The sequence below is a fragment of the Physeter macrocephalus genome, chromosome 3 (assembly GCF_002837175.3).
Source record: "Physeter macrocephalus isolate SW-GA chromosome 3, ASM283717v5, whole genome shotgun sequence".
NCBI classification, from domain to species: Eukaryota; Metazoa; Chordata; class Mammalia; order Artiodactyla; family Physeteridae; genus Physeter; species Physeter macrocephalus.
Window position 1 is genome coordinate 9648361 of NC_041216.1, and position 21300 is coordinate 9669660.

Sequence of the window (21300 nt, forward strand, 5' to 3'; positions counted from 1 at the left end):
TCAGATGGTCCAGGCTTGAATCCTGGTTCCACTACTGACTTCCATTGTGATCTTGGACAAGCTACTTAATCCCTCTGGGTCTTCATTTTACTGTATTAAGTCAGATGATGTATATATAGCACAGGGCCCGAGTAAGTGCTCAATGCATATTAGTTCTTTTCTTTGTTGGAGAGTAAAGATGTTTACCAGAAATAGCTCAGTAAAAGGTAAAGTGCTTATGATCAAGCAGGACCTCTGTCCAGTTCAGGCCCTCATCACCTCTTACCAGATACTATCTGATTGAATGCTCAGAACAACTCCAGGAGGAAGTTAGTCTCATTTTACAAATAATGTAACTCTGGTTTGGGAATGTAAAATAACTTGGCAAAGTTCACAGAACAGGGAATGTGGCAGAGTCCACATTCAAACTAGAGCCCCCAAGCTCTTATTCTTCCTATTGCAAGTCAGAGGGGGTAAGGGGCAGCATATAGTTGGGAGAGGGCCCAAAGCACTTCACTTAAGGCTATGGTTGCCTCTATAGAAAGTATGTTGTTTGTATTGAGCTTATATGTTTATTTTGTTTAATTAGCAAATATATCTCTAGGGCTTCCTATTGGGTGTTCTAAGCACCCTACGTTAGTAACTCATTTATCGTCACAAGAGCCTATAAGGTGGGCACTGTATTATTCCCATTTACAGATGTGGAAATTGAGACACAGAGAGGTTAAGCAAGTTTCCCAAGGCCACACAGATAGAGAATAGTGGAAGCAGGGTTCACACTTGCTTCTTCAGTTCCAGAGACAATGCTTTTAACCATTGTCTACACTGCCCTTTCAGGGTGGTGGTAGAATGGCTGTTGAAGTGTGTGGATGGGAGAAAGGGGAGAGGATTAACACCCGCCCTCACATGCCACCCTTTGGTGCTATTGCTGCAATAAGCCCTGAGTAATTTGACAATATAAGGTGAATGGCAGGATGGTGCTGTTTAGCCCTGGGATTCTCTGAGTCAACAGCTTCTCATCTCTGGCCCACTTCCTGAAAACTCTTTGCGTCTCAGCTTTGGAAACCCTTTGAGCAAAAAGAGCTCATTTCCTGTGGCCAGGAAGGACGGGACGAGTTCCTGATGACACTCGTCTCCCTCATTAAGGCTCTCATAAAAGTGTTTCAAGAAGGCTGACTTATGGCTCCGCTGTTTGTCAAGATCCCCTTCTGCAAGGAGCCACTCCGGTAATTTGGTGCTAGGAGATGTGCAGGAGAAACCAGCTCCTTTGAGTCAAGGAATTATTTATGATCCTAAGAAGAGAGGATGTCATTTGGAGAGATAACAAGCCTTCACCAGCACAACAGGCTGTTTAATATGCCACAAGGGATGAGAGACAGCTCCAGAATTCCAAAGCCAGCTAGGAAACCTTGAGAAATTCTGTACATGGGTCGTCTGTTCCTATGAAAGCTCCTGTGTCAATAACAGCTAACAATTATGGAGGTTTTTACCTCTGAGCCAGGGCTTGTGCTAAGTAATTTTTACATACTAATCCATTTAATTCTCACACCATTCCTATCCTATTTTACAAATGAGGACATTGAGGCACAGAGATGTAACCTGCCCAAGTTCACACAGTTAGTGAGTAGCCAAGTCAGGTTTTAAACCTTTAGGTCTGCCTCCAAGTTTGGGCTCTTGAACACCCAACAACACAACTTAGGAGGAAATTGGGTTTTAAGTCAGCCCAGTAAGGTGAAATGTACATATATGCAAAAATTACATTTGTTAATTCCTTAAAACGCCTATAAAGTTGAGTATATTTGGTTTGAGGCATTATTATTTTGTCCAATAATTAGAGAACCACTGAGCTAAACTAAAGGAAGGAGCAGAAGGAAAGTCTAAATGCAGATGCCTATGCTTTTAAACAATTCAGTCTTAGGCGAACTATCAAATCCCTAGGGGTAAAATGAAGAGCTGAGAATTATAGTGTCCTTAACGCACTTGCGGGGGTGACTCTATTTTCTTTTAATATTTAGCCTCTGTGACCTTAACACATATCACTTGTCATGTGATATTTTACAGGATTAAGAGAGAACATGGTCACATCTTAAGAGGAAAGGAGAGAAAGTTCTGTTAGAGAAGGGGTTCTAAAGTCCAAGTCTAAATTAAATGAACCTGGTACAATGAGACTCGACGAGACTAGCTTTGGAGGCAGATAAACCTGGATTTGAACCCTCATCTTCTACTTCTTAGCTGTGTAACCTTGGGCAATTTGCTTAACTTCCCAAAGCCTCAGTTTCTCAATGTGTAAAATAGTCATAGCAATACCATCATGTTGAGAAGATTGAATTTAAAAGTTTATAAAGTAGCAAGCTTGAGTGTAAATCATAGTAATTAAGCACTAGTTCTTAATCGCTGTTTGACCAAAGACAGGTCACCATCACCTCTCTGGGCCTCATTTCTCCTCATCTGCTATTTAGCCGTAATTGTTCTGCCTACTAACCTCAAAGGTCATTGTAAGGAAACACTAAAACACTGTACAAAGTTTCTATAAGGATTTTCTCAGCTACTTGGTACACCTGGAATTGTGAGGAGGTGCTGGGAGACCCCTGCTGGAGAAAATAACTCAGGAGAGTCTGGGGGCCTGAAGTCAGAAATGGGCTCAGATCTCCAGTTCTGTCATTCAGTGTGGCTGTGTGACTTTGGGTGAGTGACCTACCGTCCCTTAGCCTCCTCTTTCCCTTCTATCAAGTGGGGTTAATAGTACCGACATCACAGGGTTATCCCGAGAATCATATTCTGCAGAAAAGTGCTAGGCACGTGGTAAATGCACGATAAATGTCTGCTGAATCTGAATCCTTCTGAGAGGAGCCAAATTCAGCCCCTCTCCTTCCGCGGGGTGGGAAACGTGCGGATGCCTCCACCGGGAGCTCAGGTAGGGGAGATGCTCTGTGCCTCCCCACTCCCCCGCCCTCCCAGCCGTTGCCGTGGCCACCGGTTCAGGCCCGGAGCAGCACCTGGGCGTGTTCAGCCCAATCCCCGCCTTTCCAGAGTTACCATTGGCTGGAGACGCCACGTGATGCACGCTGGTATGCTAATATATGGTAATCGCCCCCACGCCCCTCCTCCCCAGGCCTTGGCCGAGTAGCCAGCAGGGTGCGCGGCGCCGAGCCGAGGGGGCGGGCTGAGGGGCGGCCCCCGGGAGAGAGCGGCCAGGTGGAGGAGGAGCGCGAACGCGACCGCAGGTAACGGGCGGGCGCGTGCGCGCTGGGGCCGGCTCGCGGCGGACTTGCAGCGCGCGGGGCACTTGGCCGTCGCTCTGCCGGCTTAACCCTTTGGGCACTCAGCTGTCACGGCCGGGCCGGGCCGCGCGGGGCGGGGCATTGCCGTGGGCACCGGCCGGCAGGCGGCGGCGGCCCGACCCGGGATCCGCGGTGGAGGCCGAGCAGCCCAGACCGGCGGATCGACCGGCCGCAGCGCGCCCGGGGGCCGCGACGCAGCCGAGGCTAGGACTGCGGGGCAGCTCCGAGGCCAGGGCTTGCGGGAGGCTGCGGGGTAGCTGCTGAAGCACCGGCACTCGCGCTGTTTCTCGGGTCGCCGAGCCCCTCCCGCGCAGAGGCCCGAGCCTCAGCAGCCCGTGGCCTTGCGCGGCCTGCGTCTCTTCCGCGCATCCCGCAGAGTGCGAGGAGACCCAGGGGTCGGGCCTGACCTCGGCGCCCCTCTCCAGCCGCGACCTGACAGTCCAGCCGCCGGCACTTTTGACCCGGAGTCAAGCTGGGGCCCCGGTGGGACGAAGGCAAGAGTGGTGCTTGGGGGCCACCAGCCAAGGGACCTGGGGATTTTCGGTGCAGGGAGGAGCGGACAATCCCCTAAAGGAAAGGCAGGCCCCAAGATTTGCCAGGTTTCAGAAGGAGGGATGCCCAAGAAAGGCACTGGCCCCTTGTTTTCTGTGCTGGGTGATGACCTGACATTCATGGGAAAAGGTCACTGCTGGACACCTGGATCGGGTCTGTCATGTCCAGAGGAAGCGGCTGTTTTGCGTGAGTTTCTAACAAATTTTTTATAAGGCCAGGATTAAATTCATCTTTCACCCTCATCCTCCTCCGAGGTCTGCTACAGAAGTGTGTTCTTTTAATTACCCACCCCCCTCACCACCAATTCACTAAGATTGGTGGCAGCTTTAGGCTTACAGTGTAATTTAGCTTTCACTACAATAGAAATGGTAGGATGGGCCATGTGCCACTAATATTAAGCTTGCCCTGGGAGCTTCTCGGAAGTGTGTGTGGGGGGGAGGGGATGTTTCTATCACCAGTGCAGATGAAAAACTGGCTAATGTGCCAGAGATATCAGTAGAATTTCCTTTATGAGTCTAAAGTCCTTTCTTCTAAATCAAGGAAGAATGTGGTTACACATGCAAAGTACCAGGAACCAATTTGATTTTTGCAAGTGAAGTGCAAATTGCACTTTCATGTTGCTCTTGATGTCTTTTATCACACAACAACAAACTCTTGCTGTTTGCCAGGCACTCTGCTATGTCTTGGGGATGCAAAGATGAATAAGATAATTAGTCCTTGTCCTCAAAGAAGTAGTGGGAGAGACAGAAATAAAATTGCCAGTAAAAGTGATAACAGCATAATAGATGTGTACATAAAGAAGCACAGAGGAGGGAACAATTAGCTGTCTGAGAGGATCCAGGAAGGCTTTCCAGAGAAAAACATGTTTAAGGTCTTGAAGGATGAATAGGAGTTTGCCTTGCAGAGAATACTGGGAAGAACAGGAAGGGCAGCCAAAGCAGAGGAAACTGTGAATACAGACTCTTAAGGAACATGGTATCTCTAGGCAATGGCTTTATGGTGCAGCCATGGCCTTTTTCCTTTCTTGATAAAGTAACCTAGAATTTCTAATTCCCACCACATTTTCCAGTGAAAATGCGGCTGTAGCTCCAAGGTAGAGGGGTGGAAAACTGGGCATAGGTGTGGCACTTAGAGGCATCATCCAAGGAGGGCAAGTCTAAACCATACAATAAGGGAGCAATATGGGTCATACCCAGGGAAGCCATGCTGAATGTCAAATCTGTGAGGTCAAATTTGTGAGACCTTGGGAAATGAGTAATCAGATCAGAAGCTGGAAGGATCTGGACCGTGATATGGGTCAGGACAAGCAGTTTGGGACTGAGACCGTGAGTCATGCAGAGATGATAGAACTTGCTGTTAGTGGTGCCAGCCCTGGAGAGCGGGGTTGGATCTGACAGCTTAAAGCAACTGCAGAAAAGGACAGCACCGTCTCTTCAATAGAATATTTCCAGCACTTCCTTCTTTCTGTTCTCTTTCCCTCCTTACTATTATCGTCTTTTGATCCAGTTTCCACCCATGATTCACTTTTACTAGGCTTCTTTTACTGAGGTCTTAGCTACCAGAGCAAAGAAAATCCTGTTCTGCTGCCTTAGCCTCCACTTCTAGAACTATAAATAGTCCATTTTACCTCATAAGCCATCAATTTAGCCAACCTATTTTTACTTCCTGACGATTTGGAAACAGAGCAAGGATGGGCCCAGAGGTGGTAAAGTAGACCTCATTCCCAAAACTCACCAAATGTTTGATTCAGATAACAGCCTTTTAGCTTTGCTTAAACCAAAATTTATTTTTAGAATGGCTCATGGTGAATTTTTGGCAAATACCCCATCTTGAACTCAATTACAGATCAAGCCTCATAAAGAATGTGACAGTGGGGGGATATGCCTAATGTGGTCTGCTGAGATTGACAATTGCTAAGTAAGTGCTGAAGAATCACGGGTGCTATTTAAGCAGTCTTCTCAATCAGCATGTTTACTGAGCACCTGCTTGTGTGTAAATACTGTGCTGTATTTGTGCTTTGGAAGAGACAGGAAAATGAGAGAGGTAGTGTAGTCCGGGGATTATTCTCAGCTAAACAAGGATTCAGATCCCAGTTTTATCAGTTACTTGCTGTGTGACTTGGACATGTTATTTGACTTTGTTTCTTCATCTGTAATAATGCCACCTACTTCATATACTTGTGAGGATTCAACGTAAAGCAATTCTTCTGTAAATTTTCAAAGTGCTAAACGTATGATATTATAGGAGTTGAAAAAAGAGATCATTGTGGACTACGATTATCAAGGAAGGCTTTTTTCAGAGACATGGTGGATTTTGTTATATAGAGAAGGAAAGTGGGAGGGATTTCTGGATAGGAAAAAAAATGTTCATAAAACACAGGACTGTAATATGGAAGAAAGTTTTCAGGGGTCAGTTGATAAAACTGACCAATGTGGCAAGATCAGAAGGTTTAACTAAAGAAGTTGTAAGATTGGAAGGGTTGCTTGAAGCCAGATTTTAACAGGCATTAATTCTGAACTAAGGAGTTAGGACTTTATCCCGTATGATGGAGAGTCTGAAGATGTTTGGTTAGGGAAGTGTGTGCTTATAAAAGTATTTTATGAAGATTCTCAACAACATTGTGGAGATTAAACATTAGTAGGGATAGAAAGAGAACTGTACAGCCAATTAGCAGGTTATTTGAATAGTTTAGATATGAAGGGATAAGGGGTTGAATTTGGGTGATGGCAGTGAAAATAGAAAGAGATAGGTTCAATGAGTATTATAAAGGAAACATGAACAGGACTCTGACTGATAGATATGGAGGACAAGAAATAAGGAAGACTCAAATATAGCCTTGAACATAGGTGACAAGATCAACAGAAATAGGACAGACAGAAAGAAAAGCCAGTTCGGGAGAGAAGAGGAAAAGCCAAGTGCTAGATCTCTTGAGGTGGCACGGGAATTTATAAGTGGATGGATCCCCAAAATATTTGGAACTGGTGGGGGGGGCCTAGTGTTCAAAAGAGAGAAGCCAGAGAGTCTTATACGTAGGTGATCATTGAAGCCATGAGATTAGCTTAGTTCCCACTTAGTTGTTAGCGGTATAACAGCATAGAAATACAGGTGTAGAGGACCAAGGCTGGAAAGTGGAGATTGCCCGCATGCAGGGAGGTAGGAAGAAGAAATGGGGTCAGTATGGTGAAAAATAAGTAATATCAGAGAAGCAGAAGAACCATCTAATTTATTCACCCAACGAATGCATTCTCTTCATGATCATTTATTTATGTACCTGATAGATGCAAGGCCTGTTAGACATGCTCTTAGCCGTGAGGGTATAGTATCGCAGAAGTGAAGCTAAGAAAGGGTTTCGAGCTGGAGGGGTTGGTCAGCAGTATGAAATGTTACAGAAAAAATGTGGGAAATGTCCATTATATCACAACAGGGATCATTGGTGACTTTTTGAAAATAATAGCTTCAATTCCATGGGGGATGGCCATAGGGATATTAAATGCCAGATTAAAGAGGATGGGGGCATGAGATGTGGGTAAGAAATGGAGACAGCATGTAGATCACCCTTTGTATGTTTGGCAGTAAAAGGAAAAGAGAGAAATAAGAAAGAGGTTAGAGAAGGCGGAACAGTCAAGCAAAAGTTTTGCTGCTCCCTATCTGCTTCGTTAATTTAGCTGCCCTAAAATATCATTCTCATTCTTTCATATCCTTGATAGCAGTTCAGCAATTCATTTCTTAAACTTACTGCTTTGAGATTTACCCACACATTTCATTTAACAATAATGAGATAGCTACCATTTATGGAGTGCTTACTGTGTGTTAAGCACTTTGTATACATTCTATTCATTATCCCATTTAATCCTCACAGTACTGGGTTACAGCCATACAACCTCTTGGAAGCATGGAGCGGCTAAATAAACTGCCTATGATTGCATACTTTTTTAAATAAATTTATTTAATTTATTTATTTTTGGCTGCATTGGGTCTTCGTTGCTGCCCACGGGCTTTCTCTAGTTGCAGCGAGCGGGGACTACTCTTTGTTGTGGTGCGTGGGCTTCCCATTGCAGTGGCTTCTCTTGTTGTAGAGTTTGGGCTCTAGGTGCCCGGGCTTCAGTAGTTGTGGCTCGCGGGCTCTAGAGCGCAGACTCAGTAGTCATGGCACATGGGCTTAGTTGCTCTGCGTCATGTGGGATCTTCCCAGACTAGGGATCAAACCTGTGTCCCCTGCATTGACAGAGTCTTAACCACTGCACCACCAGGGAAGTCCCTGCTCACATAATTAATGAGGGGCAAAGATGGAATTTGGACCCAGCTCTGACTCTCAAGCTCAACAAAAGGACCATGCTATACTGTCCCTGAAGGCAGGGCCAATTTCATGGGTATGTGACCTGTGTAGTCTCCCAGGGCCCTGCATTTATAAGGAAGGGCTCCACACTTAGTTTAATGCTCTGTTGTTGCTGTCTTGAAATTCTTAATAATTTTTTAACAAGGGGACCTGCTGTTTCATTTTGCACTAGGCCCCACAAATTATGGAACCAGTTCTACCCGAAGGTATCAGTATTCCCTCCTAAAGCTGGGAAAACATTTTGTGCTGTATAATTCCTTTTGGTTGCATAGCCTAAAGTCCTTGCTGTGTCTTAGTACATGATCACATTTTCCTGTCTTCTCATTTTGGACTCCTGGTATAAAGGGCAAAAGGGGTATATTTGGAATTTCAAGTATAGAGCCAGTATGAAAAGAATAGAGAATAAAGAGGCAAGGAATTATTTACCCAGAATGGCTTCTGGAAACTCACCCATCATATCATGAGAGAATTATTGGATAGAGTTACTGTCCTGATTGTGTTGTTACTCCCAATTTAAATAAGAAATGGTTAATTTCTATTTCTTGGGTAGTCAGATGTTCCCAATTGGTAGGAAGCTAGGAAGACTATTTCTCAAACTACTGAAACAGAAATTGAGGTTGAACAGGTCTAATGCAAGTTGCCCTGATCTGATGCCTTTTTAGCCAGACTGGTGCCCATACCAGGGACTGTCCAGCAGGTTTGAACCATGTGGCCCTGTTCACCACATTTGTCTTGAATGTTCACGTCCCACTCTTCCCTTTTTTGCCCACTCTATTCCTTCATCTACCTGTATGGATCATGAAAACGAGAAGCACTTAATTCTCATATTGTCTCACACTTTTGCTTTATAATCACTACTTGGAACTGACAACAAACTAAGTTTTTCTGGTTTTCGTGGTTATTGCTCTCTCAAAAATAGCATTTACTCATCCCCAGGCTCCTCCCACTCCGGGTCTCTCTGAGTAATCATTTGACCAGGTGCTGACCAAGTCCTGACACCACTTGATACTAGCTGACCACATGACCAAGTCCTAACACCAGCCAACCTAGATTCCTTTGCAAAGGTTATCAGGCAAAATTGAGTTTGTGTTGCCATCACCAACGTCATTCGCATCCCAGAATAAGAGTGCTTACTCTCACTTTCTGCCCCCATCGTGGATCAGGTGAGCCTAAGAATATGTGAGATTAAAAATATGAAGAGATTTTGAGTGTGCCCTATGGTGTACATCATGAAAGTGTCTAAACAGCCAGGTGTTCTCTGTGGTCTCCTATTTGTGCTGCTGGCAGAGCCTCCATAAGGCACTGTAGTAGTTATTGCCATGGAACAAATTATCAAATTTATCAGCTTAAAACAACAAACTTCTGTGTCTTTTAAGATTCAAGTATTACAGGGCTTCCCTGGTGGCACAGTGGTTGAGAGTCCGCCTGTCAATGCAGGGGACACGAGTTTGAGCTCTGTTCCGGGAAGGTCCCACATGCCGCGGAACAACTAAGCCTGTGCGCCACAACTACTGAGCCTGTGCTCTAGAGCCAGTGAGCCACAACTACTGAGCCCAAATGCCACAACTACTGAAGCCCACGCGCCTAGAGCCCCTGCTCTGCAACAAGAGAAGCCACTGCGATGAGAAGCCCGTGCACCGCAACGAAGACCCAATGCAGCCAAAAATAAAATAAAAAGATAAATAAGTTTGAAAAGAAAAGATTCAAGTGTTACATCTCAGAAGCATTTCCCAACTGACTTTTAATGAATTAGTATCCTTCCTCTCTGATCTTCCGCTATGCTTTAACATCTCATTATAGCACTTACCGCATTGTTGTAATTGCTAAGGACTCTGTCTTCTCCTATCCATAGCTTCAATTCCTAAAACTGTTCCTTGAACATAGCAGATACTCAATAAATGGTTGTTGAATATACATAAGAATGGCTTGTACCTTTATATACTTTTTACTCTATTCTTTAGAAAATATACATATACTGTGAAGTAACTGGCTTTGTGCCCTACGATAAATACAACCTTCATCTCCCTATCTAGAAGCTCATGTATCATGGTTGTTGAAGGTGTAAAGAAAACATCGTAGAAGTCAAAGACTTCTTGACTTGCCAGCTTACCTTCTCCAAGGAGGACTTCTTGAGCTTGTTTCTGTCTGTAAGTCCCTGCTCCATCCATACTCTGAAACCAATTCTGGCCCTTGTAGGAAATTATATAATGAGCCCCTAGCCCAAAGATACTTGATTCAATAACAAAGCCAACACTGGTTCACTAGCTAAATATCTTTATGTAGGCAGGATCTGGGTCTGACTTATCCACTGCTATATTCCCAGCACCAAGCACTGTTAGATGCTTAATAAATACTTGGTGAATGAATTAATGACGCTCCATTCTCGATATTCACATCCCATTCCTTTACCCAGGTCCTGAGCTCTGATCGCCCAGAATCTTAGGCCTGAGTTCATCATTTCACAGGGCCCAGACTTTCTGTGTTGGTCCTTGACTCATCTCTTCCTGCACCTTATCACAGCTGATCTTGCTTAACTCAGAACTAAGTAAGGTACCTCTTCCTCTCTTGATCTTCCTAACTAATAATATTGGCCAGATGCCCTTTAGGAGAATCTTCTTTTCCTTACCTATAGCCAGAAATATCCAGCATACATATTTGATGTGTTTTAAAATTTTTGAACTGAAGAGAATTACATTCAGTTTTGGCCAAAAGCCAAGTTCCAAGATTTTGTAAGCCTGTTCAACTGATTAACTTGTAAGCTTCAGCAATTCAATGCAAATTAGTTTTTATACCAACCGGCGAATCAAGGGAGGGGAGGGAATAAAGTGAGTGTGTAAATATGGTTACCAGGGAAACTTTTCCTGGCGGAAGAGGGAACCTCACAGGAATTTGTACAGGCCCAAGAAACCAGTGTTACCTGACCTTTCTGTGTTCTCTTTCTGATGGGGGAAGAGAAGGACATAGAAACCATGGGTACAGATAAAGGTGGCTTTAGGCTTTTCTAGAGACTTGAGGGGCTAAGTTCTCCCTCTTGAAGCGGGACTGAATATTTTCTCTAGGGGAAAGATGACTATTATAAGGCCCCCTTTCCTTCTGAGGAAACATCTGGAAATGCGGAGCTTTTCTGAAGCTGTCTGTGAAATAGTTTTCATTCATTCAGCAAATATTTATCCAGCAGGGAATATGCTTATAAGAGTTGGAGGACAATATGAAGATACTGTACTGCACCTAGTGGATGTTCCTTAAATTTTGTCTAAATTAATTTTTTTTGAGTGGAGGGTGATATGGACTTAAATATTTAATGCTTTTTTAAAGAATAAAATTCTGTAGAAAAAGCATAAACACAATTGTATCTTCTGCCACATCTCTATTCCCAGATGATCACTCCTGAGAAACACCTAACTCGTTGATCCATAAAGCCACACCCCAAGGTGGATGTCATCTAGTGACAGTGTCCTCTAAATTGTAGGTGTTGTACAGTGAAGGACAGATCCATCTCCACAAATCCATCTCCTTGATGGCCCAGATCACAAGAGAACCTTCTGATTTTAGCTGAAAATGGTGGGTGGTTTAGGGTCTATTCTTGGCTGTAAAATGCATTTGGATTGAAATGTGCAACACTGTCCCATACCCGAGGCCTACTGTTCAGTGTCTCCTTTTATACTTGAGTATACTGGAGTTTTGTACTGTACACGGTGCCTTTCACTGGGCTGCAGAGAAGCAGTAGAGGGTCATGGTTAACAGCACAGACAGGAGAGCCTGCCCTGCCTCTACCCGTCATTAGCTGTGATCTTCCCAGCCCTCTTCAAGTCGTCACCCTCTTTGTGCTCCATCTTCTTGTGTATATGGAGATAATAATAGTACCTGCCTGGAAGGATTGTAGAATTAAACAGGTTAATACGTGTGAGGTGCATAGTAAGTACCTTTTACTATTTCCTGTGACCTCCTGGATACAGGGTCGATCGCATTTCAAGGAGGATACTGTTGAGATATAGAGGGGTATGATAACGTCCCTAAAGTTGTACACTAAGTTTGGGCTCAGATTATTTTCATCCTTAATTTAGCACTGAAAATTCCCATTCTGCTTAAGAGACAGAGAAAATGAGAATTAGAGTATGAGAGAGGAACTTGGCTTTTGGAGCATTTTGAAATAGGGGTTACTTCACAGAAGATGGTGACACTAAAGTGTATGAAGATGAAATTGCTTTCTCCAAGGCACAATGAGTGTGAGAAATGGTTGGGAATAATATAAGATAGGGAATATCATACTGGGTCAGGCCTGTAGTATAGCCAGCCTCAAAATCTGTCTCTGATCATGGTAACAAGGGACAATTAGAGGGGAGTATTGTAGCTGCCATCAAGACAAAACCTTCTGATTATAGGGATGGACCTACCCATCCCGAAGTGTCTTTTAGTATCCTGCCATGTCTTGTTCACCCGAGTGTTTAAGCTTTATTTCTACTTCTGGTCTTTAAAATATGTTCATTTTTTCCACACACATTTTTAAAGCTTCTGTACCCACATACTAATAGCTAGGGATATGAAGAAGACTCGAACCCAATCCTGGCAGCCCAGAAGTTTATGAGGGAAGACAGACCTGGAAATATCGATTATGGTATTGTACTTAGTGCCATAATAGAAGTATAGACAAGGTGTTTTGAAAGCTTAGAGCGGGGATCACTTAGTTGTGCTTAGAAGTGTCACCTTCTGGAGAAAGATCATTTGAGATGAGGAGTCCCTCAGGCAGACAGCACCTCAGAGAGAAGGGGCAGCATGTGCAAAGGTGGGGTGTGTGTGTAAGAGCATAGTACACATGGGGGATTCCAGTAACCCCACATGATGGGAGCATGACGTATGACTCGGGCAGGGGCAGAAACAGGCTGAAAAGTAGGTCAGCGTCAAACACAGAAGGCTGGTTTCCAGGCTAAGGAATTTGGACTTCGTGTCAGAGGCCATGGGGAGCTGTTGAAGCATTTCAGGAGAAACGTGATCAGATTCTTTTCAGAGGCTCACATTCCCAGTGTGGAGGCTGGTTTGGACAGGAGTGAGACAGGAGACAGAACCCTGGGATGAGAAGGGAACCTCTAGCTCAGCTTCTCCTCTACTGCCAGTATTTTTACTATTGCATATGTACATTTACATTTGTTCCTTCAACCCAGATTTATTGATGACATGCAGGGTACTGGGCTAACTGCTAGGGGTGTAAGATCAACAACCATCCGTATCTTGGAATTGCTTGCAGTGTTTTCTTTGTCCTGAACCAAAGCTTTCTTGAGTTTTGAGCTTTCCTGGTCTATCTTCTACTTCATCTCAGTCCCAGTGCTGGTGTCTGGGGTGTAAAAAGGAGTTGGTGTGTGTTTATCTTGTCTGTACTCTTCATCACTTACTGTCCCCATCATACCTCCTTCCTCTCAATCCTCTCATCTCTCCAGAGCGCAAAATTCCAATCATTTAATGAATTCCTGTAGAAAATGACTCTATTACATCCTTTTTTTAGACTTCGCTATTTAAATTCTTAACTTTCTCTTGTTTCCCCCAAACCTCAAGTGCTGTATGTTAGCACTCTCGGTCACACATTAAACTCTTTGGGCCCTACTTCCTGTCCTTTACTGGCTTATAAAATCCTTACTTTCTTCATTCTTCTTTTCTTGTTTCCTCAAAGATGTACATACCAGAATTGCAGATTGCATTATTGACTTTGCTTTTCCTTTGTGGTGTTAGGCCTTTTCACCCATGGGATCACAGTCCCTAAAGGGAAAACTCCTCTACCCCTGAAAATTAATAAATTGAAGATGAAACAATATTTCTATTTGTAATAGAATAGAAGATAGAGTTTTATGAGAAATAGTAGTATTTATTACATAATAATAAATTATGATTATAATTTACCGAGTACTTATTACATATGCTAGTTTCCATGCCAGGACGTTATATGAGTTCTTATTTAATCCTCACGGCAACTGTAGGAGGCAGGTACTCTTATTACTCCCATTTTACAGGTGAAGAAACTGGCTCCAAGGGGTGAAATGATTCGTCCACTGTCATATCACTAATACAGAATTAGAGGCAGGTCTCAAACTCAGGCCTGTCTGATTCCAGAAGCGAAGTTCTTCACTACTGTGTAGTGCAGGGTTAACGTGCAGGGTCTGAGAGGAGGTACCCACGGTCATTAAGAGTGAGCCAATTATTTTCAACCTTCCTTTAGTCATAACTATCATCATCAAATCTAGTTTCTCCCAATTTTCTTGATTTTTAATAGTTATTTTAATAATCTATTTTATTTGGATCACAAAACGGCACAATAAGTTTCTAGTAACATCCCCTGCCCCGCAAAAAGTCTGTAATGTTTATCATAATTTTAAAAGTTTGAGTTTGCATGTTATGTTATAGAGGTGTTATAGTTCACTGTGGATGCTATGCTGACAGTTTTGGGACCTACCTCCAGGTGGATAGATTGTGCCTTGGAATATAGTTGCATATCCTAACAGGTTTGTTGTAGAGAGAACTAGATGTCCTTTCTAAAAATTTTTAAAAAATTTTTATTGTAGTATAGTTGATTAACAATGTTGTTAAAAATGTTGTTTATGTTGTATTTCCACACAAGATCAACCTACCCCTGGTGATGAGTGTAGCAGGCTGAATGATGGCTACCCAAAGATAATTAGGTCCTAATCCCTGGAACCTATAAACAATACTTGTAAGGAAAAAGGATCCTTGCAAGTGTGATTAAGTTAATGATCTTGACATGGACGGATTATTCTGGATATCTGAATGGTCCCTAAATGCAATCACACATGTCCTTATAAGAGAGAAGCAGAGGGAGAGTTGACACACACAGGAGGTAACACAACCACAGAAGCAGAGATTAGAGTGATGCGACCACAAGCAAAGGAAAGCTGGCAGCCACTAGAAAGTGGAAGCGTCCAGGAATGGATTCTCCCTGAGAATTTACAGTGGTGTGGCCTTGCCAACCCCTTGATTTTATCCCAGTAAAACTGATATTGAACTTATGGCTTCCAGGACTATGAGACAATAAATTTCTGTTGTTTTAAGCCACAGAGTGGTAATTTGTTATGCCAGCCATAGGGAATTAATATAAGGGGAATAGTTACCTCTTGTACTGCTTAGTTCATTTTGAGGGCAAATATCATGACTTTATAAAGGTGACAACCAACTAATATAATGTGTATGATAATAATTTCAGCAAAAACTTGTGTAGTGCTTACTATGTGCGAGGCACTATTATAAGCATTTAAATGTATTTACTCATTCAGTCTTCTTAACAACCACATGAGGGGGTTTCTATCATTATCTCCGTTTATAAATGGGAGCTTTGAAGCACAGAAAAGTTAGGTAACTTGACCAAAGTTATATAACTAGTAAGCAGTGGGTCTAGGACCTGAACTCAGGCAGTCTAGCTCCAAAAGTCCACTTTGCACTTGGGAGGCATTCAACAAAGGACACTGGGACAATGTCTAAAGCCTTTTCAAGCCTCTGGCCACTTCCTCTCCATGTTTTCTGCTGTGTTCACTGCATTTGTCTTCCTCCATGTGTTGTCCTTTATCTTTAATATCTTTTCTTTTTTAAAAAATATCCCTGTGTGGTTTTGGTATTAGAGTACTTCAGGTCTTCTAAAAGAGTAGGTAAGAGTTTCCTTTTTCTATTTTCTGGAAGAGTTTATATAGAATTGGTATTATTTCTTTCTTGAATCTTTAGTAGAATTCACCAATAAAACCATCTGCGCCTGGAGTTTGCTTTGTGGAAAGGTTTTAACCAAGGATTCAGTCTCTTTGCTAAATAAAAGGCTGTTTAGGTTATCTATTTTTTCTTGAGTGAGCTCTAATAGCTTGTGTCTTTCAAGTTATTTGTCCATTTCCCCTAAGTTGTTTACTTTATTGTCACAAAGTTGTTCATAATATTACCTTATTATCCTTTTAATGTCTGCAGAATCTCTTTCATTCCTATTATTGATAATGTGCCTTCTCTATTTTTCTCGTCAGTCTGACTAGAGGTTTATCCATTTTATTGATCTTTTCAAAGAACAAGCTTTTCATTTTGTTTATTTTTTTCTCTATAGTTTTTCTGCTTTCTATTTCATTGATTTCCACTCTAGTTAAGGTAGAAGCTGAAATTAATATTTGAGATCTTTTTTCTTTTCTAATATAGATATTTAATGCTCTAAAATTTCCTCCAAGTAATGCTTCAGCTATATCCTATAAATTTTCATATGAAATGTTTTTCATTTCATTTGGTTCAAAATATTTTCTAATTTCCCTTGTGATTTCTCCTTTGACCCATGGATTACTTTGAAATGTGTTGTTTTGTTTCCAAATAATAATATTTTCTCAATAGCTTTCTATTATTGATTTCAAATATAATTCCGTTATGCTCAGACAATATACTTTGTGTGATTTTGATTCTTTGAGATTTATTGAGACTTATTTTATTGTCCAGAATGTGTATTCTGTTGTCATTGGGTGGAGTGTTCTATCTATCTAAATTAGGCTAGTAGTGTTGTTCAAGACTTCTATGTCTTTATTAATTTTTCTGACTACTTGTTTTACCAAGTACTAGGACAGGAGAATTGAAATTTCTAAAACTGTAAATTTTTCTTTTCCTCTTTTTAGTTCTATCAGTTTTAGCATTATGTGTTTTGAAATTCTGGCGCTGAGTGTATATGCATTTAGGATCGTAGGTCCTGTTGATGAAATCACTTTAGAATAATCTTCTTTTTCCCTGGTAATATTCTTTGTTCTGAAGTCTACATTGCCCAGTATTGATCTGGTCACTGCAGCTTTCCTATGGTTTTTGTTTACATGATATATCTTTTCCACCCTTTTACTTTTAACCTATATATGTGTGTGTGTGTGTGTGTGTGTGTGTAAATATATATATATAAGTATATATATGTCTTTTTTAATTGGGATATAGTTGTTTTACAATGTTGTGTTAGTTTCTACTGTACAGTGGAGTTCCCTGTGCTATACAGCAGATTCTCATTAGTTATCTATTTCATACATATTAGTTAGTGTATGTATGTCAATCCTAATCTCCCAACTCATCCAACCCCCTCCTTTCCCCCCTTGGTGTCCATACATTTGTTCTCTATGTCTGTGTCTCTGTTTCTGCCTTGCAAACGGGTTCATCTGTATCATTTCTCTAGATTCCACATTTATGAGTTAACATACGATATTTGTTTTTCTCTTTCTGACGTACTTCACTCTGTATGATGGTCTCTAGGTCCATCCACGTCTCTACAAAGGACCCAATTTCGTTCCTTTTTATGGCTGAGTAATATTCCATTGTATATATGTACCACAGCTTCCTTATCCATTCGTCTGTCGAATGGCCATCATCAAAAAATCTGCAAACAATAAATGCTGGAGAGGGTGTGGAGAAAAGAGGACCCTCTTGCACTGTTGGTGGGAATGTAAATTGATACAGCCACTATGGAGAACAGTATGGAGGTTCCTTAAAAATCTAAAAGTAGAACTACCATACGACCATGCACCGCAATGTTCATTGCAGCACTATTTACAATAGCCAGGTCATGGAAGCAACCTATATCTCTTTATTTTTAAAGTGGGTTTCCTTTAGAAAGCATTTAGTTGGGTCTTCCTTTCTAATCCAGTATGAAAATTTCTGCCTTTTAATTGGGATGTTTAAACAATTTACATTTATTATAATTATTGATATGTTTGGGTTTAAATTGACCATCTTGCTGTTTGTTTTCTATTTATCCAATCTGTTCTTTGTTCCTTTTTTCTCTTTTTTGCCCAAATTTGGATTATTCACATTTCTTATTTATGACTTCATTGTATCTTTATGATCGGTTTATTGCCTGTGTCTTTGTTTTATCTTTTTTTAGTAGTTGCTTTCATGTTTATGATATACATCTTTAACTGATCCTTGTTTATCCTCAGATAATATTATATCACTTTATGTATAGGGTAGAACTTTAAAACTATATACTTCCATTTCTCCCCTCCTGTCCTTTGCACTATTATCATATATTTTATTTAATATGTTATTTTTGTGTTAAATAATCAGTTAACTTTTCAAAATAAGAACACATGACTTTTTTATTTATCCACTTATTTATTGTTTGGACACCTTTTTTTTTTCCTTTGTGTTTCCATCTTTTATCAATTTCCTTTAGCCTAAAGAACTTCTTTTAATATATTTGGTAGTGCAGGTATGCCAGAATTAATTCTTTCAGTGTTTTTCTGTTTTAAAAGTTCTATTTTACCTTCATTTTGAGAGAGATTTTTGCTGAGTAAAGAATTCTCAGTTGATGGGTTTTTTTCCTCTAGGGCTTTAAAGATGTCTATTCATTGCCCACTGGCTTGAATACTTTATGATAAGAAATATGCTGTAATTCTTATCTTTGGTCCTCTGTAATGTGTCTTTTTTCTCTGGCTGCTTTTAAGATTTTCTTTTTATCATTTTGGCAATTTGATTATGATGTTCCTTGGAATTGTCTTCTTCATATTCATTCTGCTTGGATTTGAGCTCCTTGGATCTGTGGGTTTATAATTTTCATCAAATTTGGAAAACTTGTAGCCATTATTTCTTCAAATTTTTTTTATGTCCCCTTCCTCCCCAGATCTCTTTTATTTCAAAAACTCCAAATTCATGAATGTTATATTGCTTGATATTGTCCCACAGACCACTGATGCTTTGTTCATTTTTATTCTGTCTAATGTCTATCTGTGCTTCATTTTGGATAGTTTCTAATATGGTGTCTTTAAGTTTACTGATCTTTTCTTCTGAAGTTTCTATTCTATTGTTAATCTAATTCAGTGTATTTGTAATTTCAGATGTTATAGTTTAGTCTCCAGATGTTTAAGGTTTTTCACATTTCCTTTCTCTTGTCCTCATGTTCGTTTTCCTCTACTTTGTGTGGAACATATTTATTAAAGGTCTTTTAATATCCCTGTCTGCTAGTTCTTCCATCCTTGTCATTTTTGGGGTTTTTTTTGTTTGGTTTTTGGTTTTTGGTTTTTTTTTTATGGTATGTGGGCCTCTCACTGTCGTGGCCTCTCCCATTGCGGAGCACAGGCTCCGGACGCGCAGGCTCAGCGGTCATGGCTCACGGGCCCAGCCGCTCCGTGGCATGTGGGATCTTCCCGGACCAGGGCACGAACCCGTGTCCCCTGCATCGGCAGGCGGACTCGCAACCACTGCACCACCAGGGAAGCCCCTGGGTATGTTTTTATTTCTATTGTTTTCTCCTGGTTAATGAGTTTCTTTTCCTGCCTGGTAATTTTTTATTGGATACTGGACATTGTTAATTTTATATTCTCGGTTGCTATATTTTTCTTTGGAACATAGTTAAGTTACCTGAAATCAGCTGGATCCTTTCAAGGATTGCTTTTAAGCTTTGTTATGGTGGGTCCAAAGCCGTCTTTATTCTAGGACTAATATAGCTCCCACTGCTATGACATTACCCTTCTGAAGATTCTATCTAATTCCTTAAATATTACAAGGTCTTTCTACTCTGACTGATGTGAACACAAACTATTCCCAGCCCTGTGTGAACTCTGGGAATTGTTCTCCTAACTCCTTTATAGTAATGTTGAGTAGTTTCCTCTCATGTGTGTGCAAATCTGTACTCGGCCAAAGATTCCAAGGAGGCCTGTCTATAAATAGAACTGCGGAGTGTGTGCCTCTCTCTCTTTCTCCTCTCTGTTCAGCACCCTTCTCTGTGGTTCTCTGTTTCACAAATTCTAGCCATTTTTAACCTCCTGGATCGCTCATCTCAGTCTCTTCAGCCCAGTGAGACCACTGAGCTCTGTTTGGGTTCCCTGTCCCTGAGCTGCATCCTGGAAACTCCTCCAGGCAATAAGCTGACACAATCTCAGGGCTCACTTTGTTTCTTTTTTCTTAGATCACAGGCCTGTATCGTCTGTCAACCAGTGTCCGAAAGACATTGCTTTATGTATTTTGTCCAGTTTTTAAGTTTTTTGAGGCAGGAGGGTCCCTGTTTCTCCAGTTTTTAAGTGAAAGTCTCTAACATCTTTTCTAGGGACTTTACATATTGATTGTAGGTTCCTTTCTTTAAAGAAACTCTGTCACTTCAGACACGGTTTTTGGATAGTTAAAAAAGCAGATCTGTATTTAAAGTAACAAAGTCATACATCTAGATAAATCAAAATAGTGTTTAGGGGATTTAGAGACTAATTCATTGTTATTAGAATGGCAGGGAGTCAAAAAGGAATTTCCAAATAGGGCTGAGGCTGCCCAGATGGTGATTTACTGAGGTTCCATGGTTGTACAGAGCTGTAACCAGCTCAGTCTTGGCTTTAATAAGCCCTTTAACTGCCCTACTATCTGTTTAAATTCCTTCTTTATCCATGGTCTTCAGTGTTTAAATGTTCAGTTTCATGCCTCATCCCAATATTCAAACAAGGAGTAAAACAGTCGGAACCATTGAGGTAAAGATCAAAACTACAGTGAGGGGCTTCCCTGGTGGCGCAGTGGTTGCGCGTCCGCCTGCCGATGCAGGGGAACTGGGTTCGCGCCCCGGTTTGGGAGGATCCCACATGCCGCGGAGCGGCTGGGCCCGTGAGCCATGGCCGCTGAGCCTGCGCGTCCGGAGCCTGTGCTCCGCAACGGGAGAGGCCACAACAGTGTGAGGCCCGCGTACCACAAAAAAAAAAAAAAACTACAGTGAGAAGGTCAGACAAAGAAAACGCTAATAGCGTTTAAACTGTGGAACCCTCCACCAACTACTGACCCAGAATTAATATTTTTCTCGAAGTCCTTGCTGGCCACACTGAAAATAAGTGAAGCCAATTACAACAGTCTATCCCTGGGCCAGGTTATGGGCAATAAATCAAGCTCAACTATTAACCTTTCGTGTGTGTGTGTGTGTGTGTGTGTGTGAGAGAGAGAGAGAGAGAGAGAGAGAGACAGAGAGAGAGAGAGAGAGAGAGCACGTTAGTGAGCATGGCAGCAGGGGCGGGGGTAATACATGTGCAAGTATACATGCTCACATATTTATTTAGCACCTTACATGTGCCAGGCATCTCACTTAATCTTCATAATAACCCTATAAATTTGGGCTTTAGGTATTACATATTAGGTATTCAGTGAAAAAGCTGAGATCCAGAGATACCAAATGACTTGTTCAAGTTTTTCCATCACACC

The 21300-nt window shown here is 41.7% G+C and overlaps 1 protein-coding gene across 3 annotated transcripts in view; it reads left to right on the forward strand.

Annotated features, from left to right (window-relative positions):
- Positions 1 to 3111: 3111 nt before the first annotated feature.
- The window catches only part of PHC2 (polyhomeotic homolog 2), a 104538-nt gene continuing 86349 nt past the window's right edge, over positions 3112 to 21300 (forward strand). The window contains exon 1 of one of the 3 annotated variants that reach the window (XM_024125292.3): positions 3112 to 3203. The gene's annotated coding sequence lies outside the window, so the exon portion shown is untranslated. Of the gene's footprint in view, positions 3204 to 3491; positions 3999 to 21300 lie in introns of those variants that run through there. The other 2 variants (XM_028486639.2, XM_028486647.2) reach the window with 2 other exon arrangements.